The sequence below is a fragment of the Myotis nattereri genome, assembly GCF_964212035.1.
Source record: "Myotis nattereri genome assembly, chromosome: Y".
Classification (NCBI taxonomy): Eukaryota; Metazoa; Chordata; class Mammalia; order Chiroptera; family Vespertilionidae; genus Myotis; species Myotis nattereri.
This window is the reverse complement of record NC_138094.1, coordinates 5169987-5176592: the sequence shown is the minus strand read 5'-3', so window position 1 is coordinate 5176592 and position 6606 is coordinate 5169987.

Sequence of the window (6606 nt, the reverse complement as noted above, 5' to 3'; positions counted from 1 at the left end):
GCCATGGAGCTGGAGTAAGCAGGAGGCTTGGGTTGCTCCCGGCGATGGAGGAAGCCAAGCTTCCCGCCTGCTCTGGCAAGCGCTTGGCTTCACTCAACGCTAGAAAGTTTCAATTATAGAAGATAAATAAATTCTGATACCTGCTTCCAGCCAACCTCTACTCAAGGACGGGCTAGGAGCCTGGGTTGCCAGGGACAATGCAGGTTTCCAGCCAGACCTGGGCTCTGCTCAAGGCTATAAGTTTCAATTATAGAAGATAGCTAAATCCCAGAAAAACAGAAAAAAGAGAAAAAGGAGAGGCTGGGAGCGTAGGTTGCCCAGGGACATGGCAGGCCTGGAAATGGCCATCAGCCCCTCACCCATGCTCGCCGGGAACCCCAGCGGGACTCTCCCACCCTGAAGGGGCTGTGAGCAGCCTGAAAATGGTTCTGAGCCCCTCACCCAGGCTGGCTACACACCCATGTGGTGACGGTCCCTACTGCGGGGCTCGGCCAGCCTGCAAATAGCCATCAGCACCTCACCCACAGTGGCCAGGCACCACAGTAGGGACCCCCCAACCCTGAAGAGGATGTGGCCAGCCTGAAAACAGCCCTCAGCCCCTCACCCAGGCGGGGCAGGCACCCCCACGGGTTGAGGATCCCCACTGGAGGGCTTCGACAGACTGCAAAATGCCATCAGCCCCTTACCCAGGTTGGACAGGCACCCCAGCGGGACCCCCACCCTGATCCGGACACACTTCAGGGCAAAACTGCCGGCCCCCACCCGTGCACCAGGCCTCTGTCCTCCTATATAATAAAAGGGTAATATGAAAATTGACCCTAACAGCAAAACGACTGGGAATTACTGGTCAATATGATGCACACTAACCACCAGTGGACAGACACTTAATGCGGGAGCTTCCCCCTGGTGGTCAGTACCCTCCCACAGGCGGAGCTCTGCTCAGCCACAAGCCAGGCTGACGACTGCCAGCACAGTGTTGGTGGTGGTAGCCTCTCCCGCCTCCTCATCACCGCTCAGGATATCCGATTGCAGCTTAGGCCTGCACCCTCTGGCAAGTGGATATCCCCCAAGGGCTCCTGGGCTGCCAGAGGGAGATCTGACTGCCAGCTTAGGCCTGATCCCTCAGGCATTAGGCCTTAGCCAGAAGGTGGACATCCTACAAGGATCCCAGACTGCAAGAAGGCATAGGCCTCAGGCCAGGCTGAACGACTCCCCCCCTCCCTCCCCACCAAGTGCACAAATTTTTCTGCACTGGGCCTCTACTTTTGATAAAAATTCTCAGCAAACTGGGAACAGAGGGATCATACCCTCTATATGACAAACCTACAGACAACAACATACTCAATGGGCAAAAAACATTAAGAAGAGAAATAAGACGGGGATGCCCACTCTCACTTCTGTTCGACAGAGTACTGGTAGTGCTAGGCAATGCAATCAGACAAGAAGAAGTCAAACAAGGCATGCCCACTGGAAAAGAAGAAGTAAAACTGTCATTATTCACAGATGGCATGGTACTGTCCATAGAAATACATAAAGAATCCATCAAAAAACTAGGAGATTTAATAAATGAATTTGGCAATGCAGCAGGATACAAAATTAACACCCAGAATTCTATGGCTTTTTGATACACCAATAATGAACTTACAGAAATAAAAACTAAAGAAACCAAAACAAAACAAAACAAAAAATCTCATTTACATTTGCAACAAAAAGTTAACATACCTAGGAATAAACTTAACTAAGGAGGTAAAAGACCTGTTCTTGGAAAACTACAGGAAATTTAAAAGAGATAGATGAAGACAAAAGCAAATAGAAGAACACACCACATTCATGGATTGGTAGAATCAACATCATTAAACGTTCATACTACCTAGAGCAATCTACAGTTTTAATGTATTCCCCATTAAAATACCAATGGCATGTCTCACAGACCTAGAACAAAGTCTCCAAAAATTCCTATGAAATTACAAAAGACCCCAAATAGTCACAGCAATCTTGACAAATAAGAACAAAGTTGGATGGATCACAATACCAGATATCAAGCTATATTACAAAGCCACCATTCTCAAAACTGCCTGTTACTGGCACTAAAACAGACATATAGACCAATGGAATGGAATAGAGAACCCAGAAGTCAATCCAAGCAGTTATGCTCAATTAATATTTGACAAAGGAGGCAAAATCATACAATGGAGTCATACTGTCTCTTCAATAATTGATGTTGGACAAATAGCACAGATACATGTAAAAAAAATGAATCTAGACCACCAACTTACACCATACACAAAAATAAACTGAAAATGGATAAAGGACTTAAAGGTAAGTGGGTAACCTTGAAAATCTTAGAAGAATCCATAGGCAGAAAAATAGCAGGCATCTGTCTCAGCAGTACCTTTACTGATACAGCTCCTAGGGCAATGGAAACTGAGGAGAAAAGAAACAAATGGGACGACGTCAAATTAAAATGCTTCTGTAGAGAAGAAGCAGCCAAAAAATACAACAACAACAACAAAACAAGGAAGTCCACTGCCTGGGAGAATATATTTACCAACGTTATATCCAATAAGGACCTATTCTCCAAAATTCATAATAATCTCATTCAAACAAAAGGAAGATTAATATTCCACTCAAAATGTGGGCATAGGGTTTAGATACTTTTTGAAAGTGAACATACAGAAAACCAAGAGACATATGAAAACATGCTCCAAATCACTAATCATTCAAGAGATTCAAGTCAAAAGGACAATGAGATACCATCTCACACTGGTCAGAATGGCTATCATCAACAGTTCAACACACAACAAGTGCTGGCAAGGATGGGGTGTAAAAGGAATCCTCTTGCATTACTTGTGGGAATGCAGACTGGTGTAGCAACTATGCAGAATACTATGGAGTTTCCTCAAAAAATTGAAAAAATGGAGCTCCCATTTGAACAGCAATCCCACTACTAGGAACATATCTCAAGAAATGACAAACACCAATCAGAAAGAGCATGTGCACCCACATATTCAGAAGAAAAGCCAGTGAGAATGAAAGAAATGTGATGCAGATAGCAAAGCAATGACCTGCAGGCCCAGAGAATGAGCCCTTTTCTTGGCTTTGTTCTCCTAAGCCTTGGATCTGCAAGAATGGAGGCTACAGCCCCCTATAGCCATAAGCCTTCCCCTTGGCTCCAACTTGGACCTCAGAGACCTTCCATGTTGAAGTGCCCTCTTACCTAGATCCTATGAACCTGTTTATTATTACATTTTTATTTCTCATCCCAGGATATGTTTACTGGTGAGAGGAGAGAGAGAGAGAGAGAGAGAGAGAGAGAGAGAGAGAGAGAGAGAGAGAGAGAGATCCCTTGCTTCCCTTAATCACCCTGACCAGGAATCCAACACAAAACCGAGGTGAATTCCCTGACCTGCCAGACTAGCAACCTCTGGTGTTTGGGACCAGGCTCCAGCTCATGGAGACATCAGCCAGGACTGTGACTGTCCATTCTACCAGGGGCAAATGTGTACCAGTCTGTAAGTGACACAGAAAGCAAATTCGCCATGTGCAAACTCTGGCGCTTGCATCAATGCGAAGAGCAGGTGGTAACAGTCAGGAAAAGGACAGAGGATTATTTATACTTCAGAAGGGGGGTGCAAGGAGGAGTTTTCATGGAGGTTGGTGGCCTGCAGTGGTGCTGGCGAAGGGAGGGGCGGAGCAGAATGGGGCCAAGTGCAGTCTTGCTCACTGATTGAAGTTCATGTGCAAAGAGCATCTTGTGCATGGCCAGTGCACCCAGCATAGCTGGTGCATCCTCCTTTCCACGAGGAGGCCCCAAACCCCCTGTGTAGGAGACACACCCTATGAAACCAAGACTATGCCTAAAGGATCCAGATAAGGGACCTGGGGACATGCAGTGAGCTCCAAGCACTGCCACCTGCTTGTTGGCATCTGCCCAGTTCAGGACCAGTGCCATCTGGAGGTGGGGGGTGGGGGGGAGGGGTCGGGTCCTGCTGGGTCAGTAGACTGCTGATCTCGCCAGCACTTTGTGTCAGAAGTGTACCCGCAAGGGCCCTTCGGGTGAACACAGGAGCTTGTGTGTACAGGTGCAGGGCGGGGCGTGGGAGGGACCACGCAACCCAGGGCAGGAGTGGTGGCGAGGTGACCTCCAAGTTAAGCGTGATGCTGTGCAGAAACCGAGGTCCTAGGAGGCGAGGGCCCAGGTGCTGCTGGGGCGGAGCAGCTACTGGACATGGACCTTCTCTCCCAGGTGGTGGAAGCTGAGGCTGGGGACAAAATGAGTGCAGCAGAGGAGGCGGAGTCCCAAGTAGAAGCAGAGGCGAAGCCTGAGGAGCAGCGAGCAGAGCCAGGGCCCAGTGGGACAAGCACCCGGCCCACACTGGAGGTGCTGGCGGCCCTTCAGGTCCAGCTGAGCATTGAGAGCGCCCGAGCCAGCAGGGCCTACCTTCGGGTGAAGCGCAAGACCTCTCGGCGTAGAAAGCCCATTCTTGAGTGCAGAAGGGCCATCATCCAGTGCATCCCCAACTTCTGGGCCCAAGCTGTATCCTTGCCTGAGCCCTTCTGGCTTCACTGCTGACAAAGACCACAGGGAGTAAATGGAGGAGGAGCCAGGAGAAGGTGAAGCGGAGGAGGACAGAGGAAAGGGCCTCCCCTCCCCAGTGGCACAGCACTGGGCAAAGCGATGGCCGGCTTCTAGGTGTCAGGTCAGGAAGTATGGGCACAACGTACCACACCACAATCAGATAGTGGAAGGGCACCTTTTCTGGGCAGTGGAAAGATCCTTGGAGGTAGTGTTTTGTGTTTCTCCCTTTTTGACCAAAAAGCTCAGTGTAAACACTCAGCTCGTTTTAGCCAGGTTTAAGGCGAATGCTTCCAGTGTCCTCTCTCAACACATCAGATGCCCATAGGAATTCCAGGCAGGCTTCCTCCCTCCTTCCACAGACACACAAACACAGGTATACACAAAGGACCAGAGGTACACACACACACACACACACACACACACACACACACACCCTTTTATTGCAACTCGTGTGCAAAAAAAGGCTTATTTCCAACCCGGAATGCAGCCTTTGTGACCCACATGGACCTCTAGAAGATGTGTGCTGCCACTGTTTCTGGAGACCATACATTTCGTGTAGGCGATCCCAAGGGACAAGGCCAGGGTACATGCAGACACCCTAAGCCAGTGGTTCTCAACCTTCCTAATGCCACGACCCTTTAATACAGTTCCTCATGTTGTGGTGACCCCCAACCATAAAATTATTTTCGTTGCTACTTCATCACTGTAATGTTGCTACTGTTATGAATCATAATGTAAATATCTGATAGACAGGATGTATTTTCATTGTTCGTGACCCACAGGTTGAGAACCGCTGCCCTAAGCACTGCGTCATCTGCACAGGCACACGGAGGACAGGGAGGGCTCAGAACATGTCTGGAAATGAACCCACGATTGTTAGGGCAGGTTCATGCTCAGGTGAACATGAACCCACAGGTACCATTATTGTGAGCATGTGTGAAGAAAGTGTAGTTGGTGAGGATGTTGGAACAGGGGCAATGTCTGCCATCCACGGCCAACTCTCCTATGCCCCTAGGATGGCTCCGTGTCTTTTAGCTGCCCATTTCGTTTCACAGCCTCTGAGAGCTCCTTGACCAAAAGCAGATCCGGAACCACCCGCAGATATCAGCCATCATCACTGAGGAAGATGAAGACCTGCTGAACTACTTGATCAATGTGGAGGTCAGACTGGGAGGCAGAGTGGAGCGTGGGATGAGGGCTTTGGCACCCAGTGGGACGTGTCCCAGCAGAAAGAAAGGGAGGGGAGGTGGGTGATTCCTGCAGGCAGGCTCACTCCAGAAGCTGGCAGACAAGACACTTTACTAGTTGCATCTCTTGGCAGGTGAAGGAAGTGAGCCTTCCCAAATACCGCTGCAAGTTGATGTTTTACTTCCGGAGCAACCCCTACTTCCTGAATGACCTGATCGTTAAGCAATATGATGTCAGCCTTGCAGGTGAGTGACAGTTCCCAGGATGGGCCTTTGGAAGAGCAGGAAAATGGTGGGTGGGTGTTGACATTGGACCGATGGGAATCCAGCCTTCCAACTTCCTTCCTGCAGGGTACAGGGCCTCCAGATCCACTCCAATCCTCTGGTTCTGGGATTATGAACGTGGAGCCCCCAGCCGCGGGCAAGATACAAGCAGCGTCAGCTTCTTCAACTGGTTGTCTGAACATACCCTGCCCAGGTCAGGCAAGATTGCTGAGGTGATTGATACTGCTCTGTCCACTGTCAGAAAATGTAATGGTGGAAGCCCCACGTGCTTGAAAAGCAGAGTAGCAGACTGGTCTGGTCCCCCTCTTCCCTGTGTTCCTTCCCAGATCATCAGCGAGGACCTGTGGCCCAATCCTTTGCAGTACTACCCCGCAGACTCAGGACCCAGAGGAGGGAGCTGCAGAGGGGACCTGTTGGAGAGGAGGAGCCCCCCTGCTGGGCATTAAAAGGTGAGTAGTTGCCCCTGTGAATCTCCTTAGAAAAGTGGATGTGGAAAACCGGGCCTGGGTAAATTGGAGGTACCCTAGTGCACCAGGAATGTGTGTGAGAGCAGCA